Here is a 20,565-nt window from a genome sequence, read left to right as displayed (position 1 = left end):
TAAGTTATGGTTTGATGTACTGTTCCAAGTACGGTCTATTACTAGACTTAAAATTCAATAATTTTAAAATGTAAATGGAGTATACTAGTGGAATTAAATACATGAAAGTATATTTTTGCTATTTCATTAAAATATTCGGAAGATTTCCTTGTCTAGTACCAGATTCTTAATATCAGGAAAATGTTCACGTGTATCTAAAAGTTTTCAGCGTATATATATTTTTCCAGCAGGGCAGTGGGAAGCAGCTATACTCTTCTCTACTCTCATTCTGTATGTACTCTTGAGAATAACCAGATTAACTCCCGGGAGTAACTGAAATGTAGACTTTCAACATTTTTTCCTCTATTGCTCTTTTTGTCTATTCTCTACTCAAACATATTTTCCTATAGATCCAGAGGTTAGAGCTGTCCAGACTGCTCCTGACCATTTTCCCTTCAGTAGAATATAATTCATAATAAATTCTCATTTCACAAATAATTTGAAGCACAGTTCAATTGCTGAACCATGGTCTAGCATCAAAACCCTTTTACTTTTCAACACAGACCTAGACATTGTTCTTTCTTCACAGCCAGTCACTTCCGCTCTTGCATTCATGCATATGCTTTCTCCTTGCTAAGAGTGGAAGCCTACAATTGGCTAAGCCTCCCTAAGCTTTGCAATTGTTCCTGTTATTCCACATTCAGTGTGCTTGCTTATGACCACTTTCTGGCATCAAACAGAACACAGAAACAATCATTCCAAGTCTTTTTATCTTTGTTATTAGTTATACTGTTGACTTAAAACTAAAAACGGAACTTTAAACAAGGAGTAAAACACACACACACACACACACACACACACACACACACACACACACAGGGTTTTAAACACTTACTCTACATGGTACATTTAAAGGCTTTTAATCATCATTTTAGTCCTTTTATCTATTTCTTCATATAATGATTGGTCTCTCTTCTGCTAATCATAGTCCATGCTGTATGCCTAACATGAAAACATGTTTTTGAGTATTCTAAACTAGATGCACAAAAGATTCTGTAACAGTTTGCATGTTTGTACTCAAAAAGATCTTTTCCATTCATGATTCTGTCATTGAAAGTGTCAAGGTATCTAAATTATTATTGAGAAGAGGTTCCATAAACCAGGTTTAAGTATTTTGGTGAATTAAGCAGTATGCAGTAGACACTAGGATGCATTGTACTATTACAATTAGCTGTATTTTAATAAAATTAAAATTAACTGTATTTTAAAAAGATAGAATGAGAGTGAAAAGAGACTGTGGTTGTTCAATAGGCTATGTGAATTTCAGTGCAAAAATTGAAGAGTGACCGAAAGCTAGTATAAAAACTAGACTTACAGCAGTGGGCTGGAGAATTGGACAATATCATCAAATGATCTATCATGATGATAACAATTAAGAAACTACATTGCAAGAGAAATTTTGGAGGAAATAAGAGGGAAGGTTCATGATAGTCTGTCAGATTCAAATAGGTGTTAAAGCCATCTATGTGTCCCAAGTTTTCTGTGGTGTCTGGAATATTGTGAATGCAAAAACTTTTCGTTAAATTTAATTGTTTTTACTTGGAAGCTCCACACAGAGACCTTCTCTATCAAGGGATAGCCCAGCTCTAAGAGGGAGAATTCTGAATACACTGTGCTGTATTTCATTCATTAAATTTCCAGCTTAAGCCTATAGAACTGAGCAAAATGCATCTTCTCCTCCACATTTCCTTACTGGACAATCGACTCTTATGGTCAAGCAGCCATTTAGAGAGTTACCCTCAAGCACAGACTTGTCTGTGCTCACTGGACTGTACAATCAGAATCCCCTGGATAATAGGGGGGAAATTTTCCTCAAAATTGGTGGGCATAGAGCCAGAGTTTTAACAACTTTTATCATCATGTAGTTTGTTACTTCTCAAGTCCCAAAAAGTTAAATGCAAATAAAAGCAAAGAATAATTTTAATTTTGAATAATTTTAATTTCAAGAATAAAGTGAAACTCACCAAAGCATTTTTAAGACTGAAAAAAACCCACATTTTTTCTTGCCCCTTCCTACATAAAAGGTAAAAGATACCAAGATAAGAATTAAAGAGTAGTTTTCCTTGGACTATATTATTCTCCAGAGACGCAACAATTCACATGCAATAATTTAGCATATCCTAATAGAAAACAGTACATTGACATTTAATAGTGAGCTATTTTCAAAAAAGCCTAGGTCTGACTCAAGCCAAGATAAAATTTTAGTTAAAATATCTATTTTTTTTATGAAGAGAACTCTAAGGTCTATTTTGAAGGTCTCTTATAATTTGTCTACTGCTGCCACAGTTAAGAATAACATTTCACTGGGGTGCCTGGGTGGCTCAGTTGGTTGGACATCCTACTTTGGCTCAGGTCATGATCTTGCGGTTTGTGAGTTCAAGCCCCGCATTGGTCTCTGTGCTGATGGCTAGGAGCCTGGAGCCTGCTTTAGATTCTGTAACTCTCTCTCTTTGCCCCTCCCCTGCTCATGCTCTGTCTCTCTGTCTCTCTCTCTGTCTCTGTCTCAAGGATGGATAAACATTGAAAAAATTTTTAAAAAAAGAATAACATTTCACTTCTGCACTTTATCCCCCTGTAATACCCCATTTTGCGTTCAACAAGGAAATGTAGGTATCTACCGAAAGCCAATTGTATGCACAATCTCTCAAACCCAAAATACTTTAAAAAGATGAAAAGTAGTAAAAAGTGCATTTCTATTACTGCTACTATCTTTGTATATCGCACTATATAAAATTCCTTTCAGACGCCAAGTTAAGAACAACGTACTTTTACATTGTTTGGGAACAAACATTCTATACGTGGAGAAAGAAAGTTATTATGAGAATTCTCAGCAATTATACTAACTCTGCTCTGAATATTTTCCTTTCCTTCCCCCGCCCCCATTGATGTTGAAAGGGAGTATCAAGAGTTACCACCTGAAGTAAAGAGATGGAAAACTGTTCCAAATAGAACTAGTCTCTTCAAGATCCTTCATGTGAGTTACAAGAAAGGTCAGAAGAGTAGCTAAGCCCAAATTTCTGCAACCAACATTATTATTTTAAGGTACTGCTTTATCTGGAAATCTAGATTTGACTGTAGAAATAGAACTAAAACAGACCCACGGTAGATTTCAAGTCACTAGAAGATCAAGTTAGCACCCTGACAAAGTACCATGTTGCTGTTTGGCCCTCATGTAACTTTTTACATTATAAAGCTAAAGTTTAAACTCCATCATTCCCGACTATTTAAAATCATTACCCAGGGGTTTTCTGTGTTGAAGGCTGCCAGTAGGATTGCCAGGACTGTGTAATTGCTGCACAAGCCTCTTACAACTGGCTTCGAAGCTGATCTATGGAACCACTCAATTCCACAGCTGTCAAAGCACCGATACCAACTGCAGTTAATGACACCGCATCGTCCTCTAGCTCGTATACCTGCCGCCTTGCAAACAAATAGCCACAGGCAGCAAAGAGTGGGGGGGCCACAATGAACGGCAGATACCATATTTATCATAATCACTATGATCCACGGTAGAGGAAAATCAATTTCTCTTAATCGAGTAGAGTGACTTATTAAGGGTTATGAGTCCTGGCTGGATAGCTGTACTGATTTGATTATGTTGGGAGGGAAATTAGCAGTGGCCTCCTACACGGTCTTTTCCTTTGTCTTCAGGCTCAGAGTTTGTTATTAAATTATTATCTTATAAAAGCCTTAGTGAGCAGGTCATTCTTTGATCAAGAAGAAACTGAGAAACAAAGTGCTGAAAGGTTTCAGAAGTGCTGACAGGTAGAGATGTGAACACTCACAATACCCTCACTGCACAGTCATTGGTTCCTAACTGAAAGGGCATAGATACAGCATTCGCCCATGCCAATGTTGGAACCTTCTTGAAAGAATCCTAACATGAGCTAAAACCTTTGTCCTTCAATTTCTCCCTCCTGTTTTTGATATATAGCCTCACACATCTGGTAAGTAAGGCACCCTGATATGCTATCTGAGAAGAATAGATCAGTAGGTTAAAAGTCATTTCCATGTTTTTAATCTTTAAATACTGCTTTGACCAAAATCAGTAGTAAAAAAATAAAAAGTTAAATGTGCATTGTTTTTAACCCTCCAGATTTTTAAAAGGTCACAAATCATGAACAGAAAGTAGAAAAAATTCTGTGGAACTTCAAGTATTTTCTCACAAGAACCATCTTTCCTTGCCTACCTATCTCTGATGCAACTTTGGGGAAAGAAAACAATAAATTTCAGTTGTCTTCACTTCTGTTTTTCTGAACAGTTTTGGTTGGAGTTTTACAAACATGTGAGCAACCATCAGAATGGTTTCCGTCTCGGTAACTAAAGAAATAAGAAAAGGATTAGGCATCTCTTGCAACATATATAACAAACAAATATGGCAGATATAAAACCCTTTGGAAATAGTTGTATTTTATAAATTATCCACACGTACAACCAAATATGTACAATTTCTCCTTAGTAATAATATATTAAGATATTAACTAAAATTACTGGGTGGGGGCACCTAGGTGGCTCAGGGGGTTAAGCATCCGATTTTTTATTTTGGCTCAGATCACAATCTCACAGTTCATGGGATGGAGGCCCACATCAGGCTTTGCACGGACAGCATGGAGCCTTCTTGGGATTCTCTCTCTCCCTCTCTCTCTCTCTCTCTCTGCCACTTCCCTGCTTGTGTGTTCTCTGTCTCTCTCTGTGTCTCTCTCTTTCTCTTTCTCAAAATAAATAAATACAAATATTTTTAAAATTTTATAAATTTTTCTAGAAGCAAACATAAAAAAATTAAAGGAATCCCAAAACAGAATGTGGTTTTAGTTGAGCAGAGTTACTAGATTGCTTTCTTTTTGTCTTTTGCAAAACACACAATCCATGAGATATACATAATTCCTTTAACAATGATACATTTGTGTTTTAAACATTTTAGATTTCAAATATTTTGGTCAATATAATGCCAAGATTTCTTTTGGTGGTCTCAAAGTTCTTAAAAGTGTTGCTATCTGATTTCCTCATGAGTGAAGTTTTATTGTTAGTACATTATATTAACAATAGAGTGATGCAATTCTTACAAATAGGACAGTCGTGGTTCCATAATCTGTTATTTTGATAATCACGCAATGTTTTCCGCTTCCTCTCTCCAGTGGCCTAATCACTGTGTCCTCAAGAAATTACCTGACAAAATGTAATTTTTTTTATTCTATAATCTCCCTTCACCTTTCAACTCTCATTCCAATGGCTTTTTGGTCTTTATGACCCAGAAAAAAATTAAAGTTGTACTTATAAACCATAATTGCTGTAAAATGTTTCAATCATGCATTTTACCACATAAATAAATAAGTACAGAAGTTTTTTATATGTCTCCATTCTTGGTTATTTCATATGTTGTGTTCTAGAAAAGATTAATAAATGTCTTCTATCTATTCATTTCTCTTAGCATACATTCATTTTTATAACCCTGCAACCTAGCATACATCCTAACATACAGAAGGTGTTCAAAAGACATTTGCTGAATTAAATTCAACCAAACTATAAGCATATCAAGCATAGTTTACTTGAATTATTTTCTCTCTATAGATTTTTATTCCTGCTAGTAATCCACAGTTTTCTAGCACTTCCAATTATTGGAGACATTTCCATATTCTAGAGACTGAAGACTGCTATACTTAAAAAGTCCGTGGTCAAAAAGATTCAGTGACTGGATAGAAACTTCCATTAGCCTATTAGAAACAATTACAATTTTCCAAAACTACTGATACATAGGTCATTTATTTCATCTAATGTCTATAAAGGCATTAAAGGTATTTTTGGCTGATCAGGCAGTAATGAAGAGTGACTTCTTCATAAGGACTTTCCTGGTGGTATAAACAATTTTGTTTGTGAATGTAATGATAGCTCAGTCAAAATGGCCCTTTCTAAGAACTAAAACTACTATAGCTAGTTTGATGATAAATTTGAATCTGATAAAATTGACACATTACACCAAAAAGACCATATTCATCAGAGAGTTCGAGAAACATTTGCTACTGAGCTCTATGTAGGATCATTTTATTGCTTATCAGTCAATAATCGCCAAACACATTCAAGTACTCTGTCTCCTGGCTGAGAGAAATTAAAACTACAATAAATCTTCTGACATACAGTATTACAGTATTATTAAACACCATCATTCAATACTAGGACGTTGGATAAAAATCACAACCCTATAATAAATCATATGTATTTTGTAGGTAAAGATTAAAATATACTTATCTTTATTTTCATAATTTTATGAGGGAGTCATGGAAATATATTAGGTCATATTCTAAAGGAAACTACGCATTCAAAGTAATCCACTTCAAATACACTTTAAATGACTGACTTCAAAATAATCCATCTAATAATTTAATAATGTGTTTTCCCTATCTTTAATGACCAGGTTTTAGAACATTATTCTTTTTAAAAAACACAGTCACATAAAGAAAATACACAAACACTATATCAAAAAGTGTTAACTAACTGTCTTCTAATTAATTTAATACTTCCTTTGCTAAATGGTCAACTCTGATAGAAACTTAGGAAACTAAAGAATTGTTCCTAAATTCCTTAGTCTAACACGTAAATTGCAATGAAGAGTGTGGAAACTGTATCATATTTATTCAACACATTTTATTGAGCATTGATAATTGTACTAGGCACTTTGATACATGTCATAGCTTTTTAAAAAATAAGAAATACATACTTCTGCCCTCTTTAGACTTAAAGCTTATCAACAATTGACTTTTCATATTTATGGATCCCAAAGATTGTATGCCCCCCCCCCCCCCCCCCCCCGATGTCACCAGCGTTTTAATAGCTCCTCCAGCACCAGACTTTAAATCTCTTGACCGGTGACTCTTTTGTTGTTAGCAGTCTTTAGTCACTAATTGCAGTTGTCTTAAAATTTACATGCCACCTGGGTCCAGCAAAGTAATGTATGAGTAAAGCATTCAAGCTGTGGATAAATCTGGTTTGTAGGGCATATGGAGATCTGGAGAGAACAAAACTCACCTAAAAGCATAAATGCAATTAGAATACGACAATAGCAAAACACCGTCAGGGCTAACAGAGTCTATCTATACTTAGCCTTTGGGCCACCTGCTCTAAAATATGAAAAAAAAAAAAAAAGACAGAAAATTCAAATACCTCCAGTGTATCTCAGGGGAAAAGTACGTGCGGTGGGGGGAGGGGATATCCTTCATCTGAACACTCAGTATTAATTAAGTCTAGGATTCTACCAAACCAATGGAATTGGAAAGGTAGAAATGACATCCATGGAAAAAATACACTGGATCTGTACATCTTAGTCACTTTAAATGTCATTCTTTCTTTTTGCTAGCTGTCTAAAACTTCTCCAATAATATGTACCAAAGGGGAAACCAATAAGAAACTCTAGCACTATAATGAGAAAAAACAAAAGCCAAATTAAGAAATCTATTTCTGTAACTAGTTATGTAAGATGTTCACATACACCCACACACAAAAAAAGGTTCACACATAAGCAATGTTATCTTTTTTTAATGTTTTTAATTTTTAATTTTTCTTTTTTTTTTTGAGAGAGAGAGAGAGAGACAGAGTGTGAGTGGGGTAGGGGCAGAGAGAGAGGGAGACACACAATCAGAAGCAGGCTCCAGGCTCTGAGCTGTCAGCACAAAGCCCGACACGGGGCTCAAACCCACAAACCGTGAGCCATGACCTGAGCTGAAGTTGGACGCTTAACCGACTGAGCTACCCAGGCACCCCAGCAATGTTATCTTAATATTGTCAATATAACAGATTAGTAAAAGGATTATGGGAAATTATATATGTATCTATTTTAAAGTAGCCACTAAGAAATCATGGAGGGTCCTTTGTTTTCCTATACTAAAATGGAAAACTTTCATATATCCACATACATACACACACCCAAGAACATGAAAAGAACAAAAAAGAGCACTTCAGTAGGAAAAGCACTTAAACAACAGGAATAGCCCATTCACAAAGGAAGAAAAGAATAAGGCAATTATCACACAACAAAAGTTTCAGCCTTACTAAAAATAAAATGTAAACTTGCTGAGATAATGATTTAATTTATCATATAGGCATAGGGAAATGTCCTAAAGGAAGCATATGAGAAACCTGCACTCTCAGGAATTATTGAGTTTAAACTAAAATAGCATTACTGAAGAACTTTCAAAAATTCTTAAAAATATCTATACCCAGGGGCACTTGGGTGGTTAAGCATCCAACTCTGGATTTCAGCTCAGTCACGATCTCCCAGTTCGTGGGATTGAACACCAAGTCAGGCTCTGTGCTGACAGTGTGGAGCCTGCTTGGGATTCTCTCCCACTCTCTCTGTGTCCCTCCCCCACTTGAGGTGGCACTCTTCCTCCCTTTCTCTCTCAAAAGAAATGAATAAAATTAAAAATATATATATATATATATATCCAAACCCATTGACTCAATAATTCTATGTGTGAATTTACTTGAGAAAAATAATCAGGGATGTGCACAAGAATTTTTATCATAGTATGTATTTTATAGTTCATACGTTCATATACAATCCTGAAAAACTAGATATGACTTAAATATCCAATGACGAAGAAGAAGAAACTTAGCATACAACGTGAAATGAAATGTACAGGACAGTGAAGAAAAAAATGATCTGAGAAAATATTTATAAAATGTAAATAAGCAAGAAGACACAGCTACCATGATAATCTGGAGGAAAAAAAACCCACAAAACATATGCATGCATACAAACATGCAAAAATATAGTTATCCACAAATCATTACCAAAGGACTTCCAAGTAAGTTTATTTTTGTACATCTACACTCACATAGTTTTCAAATTTCTGCATCGAATATGTAAGCACTGAGAATCTGAGCTACTGGAGGCTACAAATGACATTTTTCTGGTTTATTCACTGACATATCCCTAATATGGCACTTAACCTGGTACACAGTAGGCACTCCAACCATTTGCTTAAGGAATAAAAAGTACATATAATTTTTAAACAGTCTTCATAACTCATAAATGAATCAATCTTATATGATTATAAAAGTATATGTATAATTATCACAAAAACCTTATAAGGCTAGAATCATCATCCAACTTTATAGGGGGAAAAAACTAAGATTAAGAAGTTAAGTGATAGATAATCAGTAATCTATGGTAAGTGATCTGTAACTAGGATTGGGGAGAAGCTCTTTTGTTTCCACTTCATCCTTTGGGCTCTCACCTCAACAACAACAACTTCATCTGTTCTGCTGGTCAGAATATTACTATGTATAGATTTCCTATGTATAATATATAGTATATATATTTCCTGTATATAATATATAATATATATTTTCTATATATATTTCTATATATTCCAATATATATTATATATTATATATTATATATTATATATTATATATTACATATATTACATATATTATATATATTATATATATTATATTACATATTATATATTATATATATGTATATGTACATATACATGTACCTATGTACCTATATACATGTACATATGTACCTATTTTAAAGTAGTCACTAAGAAATCATGCAGGTTACTTTGTTTTCCTATATTAAGATGGAAAATACGTATTCAAACTAATCCACTTCAAATACATGTTAAGTGACTGACTTCCAAGTAATTTATCTAATAATTTAATAATGTGTTTTCCCTATCTTTAATGACCAGTTTTTAGAATACTATTCTTTTTTAACAACACAGTCACATAAAAAAATACACAAACACTTTATCAGAAGGTGTTAATTAACTGTCTTCTAATTAATTTAATACTTCCTTTGCTAAATGGTCAAATCTGATAGAAACTTAGAAAATGAAAGAATTGTTCCTAAATTCCTTACTCACTTGTTTGTCTATTTAATTCACTTACTTAGACAAGCCAAAACTTAAGCCTTAACTGATGACACAACCTATGAGGAAGTGTCACTCTAGTCTTCCTTTTTATTCATTTCTTAGGACAGACAAAATATCAACTTAATGTGGAGACATTATTTTAGGAAAAAAACACCATGCTATACTTGTTAGCAATTAAGAGATATTGCACAGAAAATTTATATACAATATGAAAATGTTCTTTTCCTAAATGGAGTTTTTCTTTTTTTTTTTTTTTAATTTTCTTTGTAATGTCTATTTATTTTTGAGAGAGAGACAGAGCTCAAGTTGGGGAGGGGCAGAGAGAGAGGGAGACACAGAATCCCAAGCAGGTTCCAGGCTCTGAGCTGTCAGCACAGATGTGGGGCTTGAACTCACAAACTGTGAGATCATGACCTGAGCTGAAGTCGGATGCCACCCAGGCATCCCCTAAATGCACCTTTTCAAAATATTAGGGTCAACCTTAAATCAAAATTATAACAGTCTACTCATAAAGGGTATCTCTGTTAAGATAAGGGAACTTTATAATGCATGATGAAAGATAAGATGTAACAAAGGACATTGCAGTAATCATAAGGATATGAGAGAAGGACAACTATGCATGAGAATGTACCAGAAATAAGATGTGATGAGATGAGTTTTATGAGCAAGATGGAGCATCAGATTACTGCACTTGAAACAAAAGCAATGTCTGTGAGGATACTTTTGAAGAAATCGTAGAGATGCATATGGAAATTGCAGGGTTGCAGGAGGAAGAGTGTGGAGAGACAGAGTTTCCTTCAGGTTAAAATTTCTACAGGACTTTTCATTAACCAAGAAAAGGAAGTTTCAAAATCAAATATACAGGAAATATATTCCACAAAGATGTCAACATCTTTCACAAGGAAATAAAAATAATTATTGTGCATCTATATTCCTTCTTTCTCTCAACCATAACTTTAAAATGTTGATAGAATTCCCTTGAGAACTTGCTGAAAGCCTGACATTAAACTACTAGGCAACATACAAATGAAAAGTGCTGAATAATTTATTATGAACTGGTGATTGTGGACAGAAATGTCTAAAATAAGCTGATAGAGACTTAATGATCAAGAAGAAAACAACTAAAAATATGAAGTGGAAATACCAAACCACAAGGGATAATCTTTTTAATCCAGTGTTTGCTACTGTATTTCTCTTACATAAATTGGAATCACTAAATCTGATTTGTGAATTTTAAGTAGGCCAATTACGGATCAAACAGATGATTACTTCATTGCTTCTATAATAACACAGCTAGGTAACCAATTCAAACTTATATTTAATGGCCGTACATTTTCTTTTAAATCATCTTCTGAATACATTTTGGAAATGGACTGTGACAATGGTTTCAGCTTTATTCCTCTCTTCAGCTACACGTCATCACAATTTTGACTGTAATGAGGTTACTCTGCATCTGTCTGTCACAAATAACCTAGTAACAACTAAATGGATTGCCATCAATCTTTCAATTAGAATGCATAACTTTATTAGCACAATATTTTTCGAACTGATTGTATTACTTTGAAAAAGGGCTTTCATTTACTTTGTCATTTAGGGTCAAATGTGTGCAATCGCTGGGAGCTGAATAAATAATAATAACCTGTTTTGAATTTGTAGGCTGTAGACTTGGCTAACATGTTTTCCCTTAATTATGTAAGCTAAACAACTAGTAGTACACCAGAAGTAGAAATGAACCAAATGCAAGCACACTTTTATGACTGTTCTGTATATTTTATTCTATAATGTCAATTTCTAACAATCGCACTCTGTAGAATCAGTTGTTAATCACTTGGCTCATCATGAAAACTTCATAAAAATTATAATACACTATATAACTGGTAAATCCATATATTCAAAAAAGATTATCCTTTTGGTGAAGAAAACTCTTTCTATAGCCAAACATTTTTTCATAGTTCCTTATAATGAAAAGTTTAGATTCCTTCATATCACACCTTTGATCAAACATTCCAAGCACCTATGTACAGCTTAGACAATCTCTGTTTTCTCTCACTTCTCAATCTTTTCTTTGTTCATGAGAGACAGTAGTAAATGTCTACCAGTAAAGCAAGTGCTAGAATTTGGCTAGAGCCACAAATTCAGCAGAATTAATATTAACATACTAAAACAATAGCACCATATCTGAAAGAAACGTAAAATAATTAATGAAACCAACACCATTAGAGGAGCCAAGTCCCTGGAAAGGTTGGAAGCTGTGATTTGCACTTCAAAGACAAATCTATCCCTCCAGCATAATCACCTGAATCTACCTAAACAACACTCTGAGAGGTACAAATCCAGAGATATTCATGTGGCAATGACTGTGACATTGTGCAGACAGACTACAGCTGTTATCATTAATATGGCATTCCTACTAAGTATTATATTATATTATAGTTCAGGTCTCATGGAAAATAAAGGTTGCATCTAAACACTACCTAGAAAATAAGCAGAAACAGGGACTTACTATTATCTAAACTAAGTATTTGAATAGTACCTGGATTCTCCCCTTTTCAACCCTGATATTCCTGTATCATGAGGATATAATCTTATTATATTAGAGTTTAATAGTAACAATAATTAAAAGGTCAGTATCCTGTATGGCAGAAAGAGATATAGAAAGTAGAAAGGAAGGGAAAAAGAAAGAAATAAACGGAGAATAAAGATAGAAAGTAAGAGGAGAGCAAAGGTGAAGGGAGGGAAGGAAGGAGGGAAGGAGCAAACATAAGTCCCTGGAAGCTGTAAGCAATTAAAATGGATAAATCAATTTGCTACTTTTAATCAGAACTAAAAATGGTACCTCAAGTAAGATGTATACTGTAGTGTGCATTTATTTCATGGCTAACATATGGCATAAAATAGGTAACTGCACTACTATTCCCAAAGTCAGTATTCCTTTTACCAAAATGAATACAAGAACCCGGCAAATATCTCCACTCTTCTCCTACGTTGGCTTGATTTTGCAAAGTAACCCATTCCCACCAATTCCATGAGGTGTTACGTCATAGAACACTGATCTCATTGTGTCATATCTATTTTCGATGATGACCTAGACATAGTCATTTTGCTTCTTGTACTAAAAAGAAAAAAAACAAAAACAAAAACACAAAACAAAACAAACACCTCTACTTTCGTGGTTCCTGTTAACTCGGCTCTACCTGACCTAGACATCTCACACGTCAATATTTTAAACTCTATTCACGTCAACCTGGTCTTCTTATAACCCTTCAAAAAAACCAGTTTCTTCCTGGCTTCAAGCGCCTTCATTCACAATGTTCTTCCTTTCTGATATGCCGCCATTTTCCTCTCTTCCAATTTTTTAAAATTTTAGTTTGGTTCAAAAACCATCTCTCCGATGAGGAAGGCTTTACCCACCTCTCTTACCACGGCCCACATCTAGCTAAGGGCTCCCTGGTATCCTATGAAAATGGTTTTAAACTATTTGAACTCTCTGAAGATTCAAGAAAGGAAGGAATAGATGACCTCTGCTTTTATCCGACCTAGACTCTGGACACTGGGGTTTCCAATAAGAATTTGTTTCACGAACGTAAATGCTTCACACACAGGCAGGCACACACACATATGCACATATATATGTATATATATTAAAGCTTCTGTCCTATAGCATCTACTTATATTTCTCACCTTCTTGCCCACTGTCTATAATGGTCAACAGTTCCGTATGTGTATGTTTAATTTTTCCAATTAGTATATAAGCAGTCAAAAAGCAAGGACCACACCTTAATTCAAGAGAAAAGCAAGCTAGATTCATAATAAACTGTAGTTAAGTACGTCCCTGATTAAATAAATAATTGAATAAAATACTTCCAAAGTTTACTAATAATCATCCTCAATTATTTTTTTGAGTTCTCTAAGTTCTTGCATGTCTTTGCAAAAGCAATAATCTAAAAAATATCTCACTATATAGTAGAACTATATAATATAGTGTAGAACTAAGCTAAAAGTCACTTTGCAGAGCATTTTCAACTTCTACCTTTACTTTTCTAAATGATGTTGTTCCATGTATGTTCATGAAAAACAACTGGTTAACTTTATTGTAAAAGCATTAAATTGTATATATAGGGCTAATATCTTTATCAGCAAACTGCTTTCTGGAGTTCAGATTCTGAACTGACTTTGTTTTTACTGCTGATTCCTCTCCATTCTTCTCCTTTAATAACAAAGTAATATGGTTTTGATCAAACCATCCTTTGCAGCCTGAGAAAATACCCTCCCAAGCTGTTCCCAGACTTACTCTGGAAGACCGTACATCGGAAGCAGTGAAATAGCATATTGGCTCAAAGGCCATTAGGCAAGAGCTAGGGAAAAAAAGGCAGGGCATTCACTTTTAATTTCAAATCTATCAGACATGGCTTGTCGACATTATGTCATTGGCCTGTCAGAATGAAAGAATACAAGACAAAACTGTTTTAATACTTCACTGCTTGCAATATTACCGCAACACCACATGTGGAATAGATCTGAGAAGTAAGCTTTGAGTAAAGCATCATAGCTTCATTTTTTTTATGTTGTCATCACTGTAAGAAAGATATTTGACTGGACTTCAGCTTTTTGAGTGGCCAGTCTCTATGAGTTTAGTACCAGTGTAGCAATAATCTGAGTTTAAATTAGCTAACTTTGTGGATTTCTACATCTTCTTTGAGTATGAAAACGAATGAAGAATTTCCATGTTACCCATTTCAGTTCACACAAAAGGAAAGATATGGCAAGAACTAAGTTATAACCTCAACTCTCCACCTAGGCAATGCTTACTCTGTACACATCTATATGGATGACCACCAAATATATATCTGGAGGCTTAGGTCAAGGGGAAATAGTCAAAAATTAAAAACAAACAAAAGTTCTTATGTTTGTGATCACAAAGTAAACAGTCCACATTTGTATTGCTGGAAACAGATTGTTGAATACCCTTATTTTGCGCTCTCTCCCAACACCCCCCTCCCACACATACACATTCACTTGTGTTTTGAACAATAAGCTGCTTCATCTACATAGAACAAGAGTTATACTTCAATAAACCAAGACCCTGAACTCACAGACTCAGAATTGTTTATTGCACTTCATACTCACAAAGAGATCAATCTTAAGAATTCTCCCTAATATCTAATACTCTAGATATTATTTTAAGTGGAAAGCTATCCAGATCATTGAACTGACACGTGGGAAATGTGCCAAAAGTCTCCTCTTACTAGCTGTATGGCTTTGGGCAGAATATATGCCCAATCTGCCATTTAATTTCTTGATAAAGGAAAAAAGAAAATAATATCCTAAACATCAGTGGCTTGAAGTGAAGATGAAATGTTATATGAAGTTTCCAGAATATAATCAGTGTTCAACTTATGTAAAGGAAAAGCTGAATGTCTCACTGTGAAATAACAGAGCATGGATATTCAGGATTTCATAAATATAAAGAGAACCAATACTTAGAATTATTACCATGATGAGAATCACCTAAGAGATTCCAACTAATATAATATAGGATAAAATTTCTAAGAATGATTTCCAACAGAGCATTATGGCTTGAACAAAACAAAGAGATCTGGCTTAACTAAGTTAACTGGAAAATATTTAAAACAGAATGTCTCATTCCTCACTCAGTTTCAACAGGTCAAGGACTTACAATGGATAGACAGTGAAATGGATCTCAGTAAAAGTCAAGAATTAAAAAACATTATCATTAATAGCATACATTCACATTGATGTAGTAACACTAAACATCTACTAAATAATGCTGAAACCTATTCATTTACCCAAACACAGATTAATAAGGCATTCTTTGGGGTTCCTAAGTGTAAGGAGTGTGTGAAACAAGGCTGGCTACAGGTACAATCAATTTCCAGCTTTAAATTGCCCTTTCAACTCAGTGTAATAATTGCTCAATTGTTTTCTCTTAGTTTTTGTTGTTGTTAGTTTTTTGTTTTGTTTTGTTTCGTTTTCCCTAAAGGTTGTATTCAGACTTAGCTGAGATGTATAATATTCTGAATACAGAAGAGAGCAATATACTTAGCTAACAAAGTTGTTTTTGTTTTTTTTTTTTTTAAAGCCAATTGCTATCACTGTAATTCTAGCTATGCTATTGAATTCTATCTTTGTAATTGCTGGAAATCATAATTGTGCCACGCTAAAGTTAAATTCATAGAATAAAGGGAAATTTTCCTTCTAAATTTTGTGTAGTTACATCACATTTAAAATTTTCCTATCAACTTAATATTAGCATATCATCAGTTTTTTGAGAGGCAATTATAATATGAATCAATCCAGGTCAGAGGTACAATATGATTTACTTTGAATCCTTTCAGCTCACATTGTAGAAGCTTCATAATTTGCCAAATTCCCCTAGTGCCTAAATCCTTTTGGGTCATCCAAGTAAAATTGTTAGATTTCTATGCCAGTATCACTGACTTAGTTTCTTTTCACATCTTCCCAAAGTTATCCCGCACAATGCATTTGCTGGACACACTGGAATAAATGCCAATGCAGGTAACAAGTTAAAATAATCATTCTTTCATCCACTTATCAAACTGTTCCTCACAATGCTTTAAAAATGGAATTTAAATGCAGAAAATCAAGGTCATTGATGATGCAAAGCACTAATCCAATAAAATAAAAGAAGCGAAAAAATATCATTGATGCTTAATAGGGTTGATGAAAAGAAAACAGTCCATGATAAAAATCATTCCAAATTACAAATTACTGATTCAAATGCTCACAAGGGCAATATAGAAGGCAGCATTTAAAAACTGTGGCTCTGAGCGTCTTCTTACATTACATTTTAGTACATGAAATTGGCCAATGTTAATGTCCTTGCATGAAAAATCATTACATGTCAATATGAATTCTGTAAAACCATAAGTCTTGGACTGTCAGCACAGAAGTCTCTAAGAATGGATGGCTGTGTATTCTCTTCCTTACAGTCTGTGTCAACGAACTCACAGAACATTAAAATAACATACTTCACATTGCTGGAGCTTTATATACATCATAAGGCATTTCCGCTATTTTGTTGAATTTCTTAGTCTCCTCGTGAGGTTACAGATGATAATATTCATTTCTGTGTGAAAGCACCTGGCAATCTAACCTAGCAACATTCTTTTACCCAAAGAAACTTCAACACAAGCAACTCATATTATTGAATATTTTAATCTAAGTTGATGCACTTTTATGGCATCACAAGTTTCATATGATGGACTGATCCACATGATCTTTATTCCAAAATAACGCATGTCACTTTTCCATGTTGTTTGTTTGATTTTTTATGGAAATATCTGTTGACCTACTCCTGGCAACTTACATACAGTTTATATGTTAGAAATTGCAAATGAGGGGCCCCTGGGTGGCTCAGTCGGTTAAGCGGACGACTTGAGCTCAGGTCACGATCTCGCGGTCCGTGAGTTCGAGCCCCGCATCGGGCTCTGGGCTGATGGCTCAGAGCCTGGAGCCTGCTTCCGATTCTGTGTCTCCCTCTCTCTCTGCCCCTCCCCCGTTCATGCTCTGTCTCTCTCTGTCTCAAAAATAAATAAAACGTTAAAAAAAAAATTAAAAAAAAAATTGCAAATGAAAATTTTTATGTTATTTCAGAGACAAGTAGGGTGTAAAATAAAAGGAAAAGACAAATTTAGATGTTTAACAATTAATCAAAATATGGAGCAGAGAGTGGCCCCTCCCCCAAGTTTGAAAGTGCAGGGTAATATATTTGAAGAAGTATTAAGTGTTGTCCATCATACTTAAGAAGTTAAAGCAATGATGGATGTGGAATGTACTAACATTCAGAGGGGTCGGCCTTTAAGGAAAATGTTACAGTGGCTTCCCTGTGATTGCTCAAATCAATTCTCCAAATCAAATTCAAGTATTCTAATCTGACCTCCTTGATTTTTTAATTGTGTCTTATCTGAACATTCATGACAGTTTTTCTGACTCACACATCTAGATTCAAGAGAGGATCCTAAAACTTGCATTCATCCAAAAATTTTCCTGCCAACTTAAAGGTCTCTCCCAAGGAGAGATGGGTTGATTAAATGCCATACTCAACTGCTGAAGGTTTCCACAGAATTATAAAATAAACCTCACATAATTTTAAGACAAAGCAGGAAGTCTTTCGCAATGAAAAAAATGACCATATCGCCTGTAACATTGTCAAGTTATCGCATATTGGAAAAAAGCTGGACATTCCACAGGGCCTGTCAGTTTTATGACAAGAAGTTTGTATTAGTGAATAACACAAACTGTAATGTCAATGAGCTCAATCTTTATTTTGTGAACAAAGATAATATATATTTCTAGGGGTGTCTGGGTAGCTCAGGTAAGCATCCTACTCTTGATTTGGGTCAGATCATGATCTCACGGTTTAGGAGTTCAAATTCTGCCATCAGGCCCTGTGCTGATAGTGCAGGGATTCTCTCTCTCTCTCCCTCCCTCTCTCTCTCTCTGTCTCTCCCATGCTCACACACACTCTCTCAAAATAAATAAATAAAACTACTTAAAAAAATAAAATAAAAAGATAACATTTCTAAGTTCTTATCAGCATGAAAAATCAAGAAAATGTGTGAAAGTAAGCTTTTTAAAGACTCAGAATCATTTTTAGCTTCACAAATATTTTTATGACAGCACACATAAATATTAAATGTAGGATTGTCATAAAGTAGGCCATTAGGTACACAGAATATAAAGATACAGGAATAGTCACATGAAATATTTACAAATGAGAGCCAAAATAGAAGTTAAGCTTATTATCTGTTGTGACCTATTAATTTCTCAAGAAGTGTGGCCAGATTTCAAGATCTGAGCACACATTAAAGCAGACTAACTGAATCATATTTGTTTAAAAAACCTAATCACAAGATCACTCTTACATTTTATGTGAAAGTTTGAAATTGGAATGTGAATTGTGTTGGAATAAGTTTTAATGAAATAGAGGAGTAGAGTATATCTCCATATTGGATTAGCATTTGCCATACGATTCTTCTTATTATTAGAATCCATTTGGGATAAAAGAACCCCTCAACAGTAACAATAAATAGAAGAAAGGTATTTATAAATACTTTTTGAAAGAATTTGAATAGTATGTATTTGAGTTATTTTGTTTTGCTAATCCTGTAACTTCAGTAGACCAAAAACTTAAGACTGCTATTTTAATTCATTAAAAATTGTAAATAGAGTATTTTGACACAAGTAATCTTTTTATATGTAATACAGTTTCGAAAGTATTTCCAAATACCTGTTTCATCAATTCCAAAATATGCTTGTTAAAAGAATGATAAAAACATGAGCAAAATCAGCACAGCATGTTTAAAGTACAAGTCAGTTCTCATTCCGGCCATAAACAATGTAAGCTACTAGGTGCTTTTGAGTTTTCAAGTGTCAGGGCAAAACTCTTCTAATTCCTGTGACTTCTGTCTTATTCATTCTGAGCAAAATATTTCCAATATCCAGCTCTGTGATCACACAGGTAGCTGAGCATGTTATTGTCGAAATGAATGTGTTATGAGTCCTCAGATGATGGACTGCACTGAGGCCAGATGTCAGAGGTGCTGAAATTGATAATCCATCAGTAATTTTCTATCTGTCGCAATAGCTCTGACCCATTGAACTAAATAAATATGTTTAATCACTGACTGGTCAACTTATCAAATGGTGCCCTGGGCGAAGGGGAAGGACTTGTCAAATGTAGAACAGATAAAGCAAGAACCACAGCCACAGGCAAGAAAGTAACTGCATCCTTTATCTCTACCCCTTTCATACCACCTTAGGAAAACAGACTTAGGAAATCATATTGGGAAAGCAACTTTCAGGCTAAAAAAGAACAGACAAATCCTTCCTTAAAGTTCTAAGGCTTTTCTTTCTTTTCTACATAAACTAAACTGTTCATATATTTCAGTTAGACTGCAGTTATATAAAGGCATACCAAGTTCAATGACTGAACACCATTGGGGAATAATGGGGAATGAGTCAAGGAAGAGCTGTATCACTATTGTTTTTTGCCATGTGGCAATAGCGATTGGATAATGAGCTCACTAAGTCCTTAAGATAAAGCTCTCCTCTGGAAAGAGAAATACCCTTCACCATTCAAGTAAGCTAAGGGATTCAAAACTGCTGAATATGAACAGTTACATGACAAGCCCATTACATACAAACATTAATCATAGTTAATGAGATAAAAGCTTTCCTAACGTGTGACATTGGGTAAGTGATAGATCAGCCATCCTTTCAATGAATGTGCCAACAGCTATGTGATTATTAAAGACCAACTGCCATCACTGTCCAGGAATGGAGCAAACGGAGATTAGATGCACTGCACTGACCACAAACAGTAGGATTTCTCCAGCAGGATTCATGGAGGTGCCCAAAGAGAGCTCACAGTATTAAGTTCTCTATGTCTTACTTTGCCACTGCCATGAGCTGGCAGTCATGACAGAAAACTCTTGAACTTGTTTATTCACACTTGTTTAATCCTGATTCTACACACTGACTCAGCCTGTGGGGTTAAGAAGATGGATGAGAGGAGCCAGGGCCATGAAGGGGTCAGGGTCATGATGTCGCTAGATCTCATTAACTACATCACTCAAGACACCAGTCACTCCAAAGGTCACTCCAA

General features: G+C 34.7%; 1 protein-coding gene across 1 annotated transcript in view; it reads right to left on the bottom strand.

Moving 5' to 3' along the window:
* The window catches only part of ROBO2 (roundabout guidance receptor 2), a 599,260-nt gene that overhangs the window by 495,291 nt on the left and 83,404 nt on the right, over positions 1-20,565 (bottom strand). The window lies entirely within an intron of this gene.

Source organism: Panthera leo, chromosome C2, assembly GCF_018350215.1.
Source record: "Panthera leo isolate Ple1 chromosome C2, P.leo_Ple1_pat1.1, whole genome shotgun sequence".
NCBI classification, from domain to species: Eukaryota; Metazoa; Chordata; class Mammalia; order Carnivora; family Felidae; genus Panthera; species Panthera leo.
The sequence above is the reverse complement of the archived record's forward strand: the minus strand, read 5'-3'. Positions and strand labels throughout refer to the sequence as shown.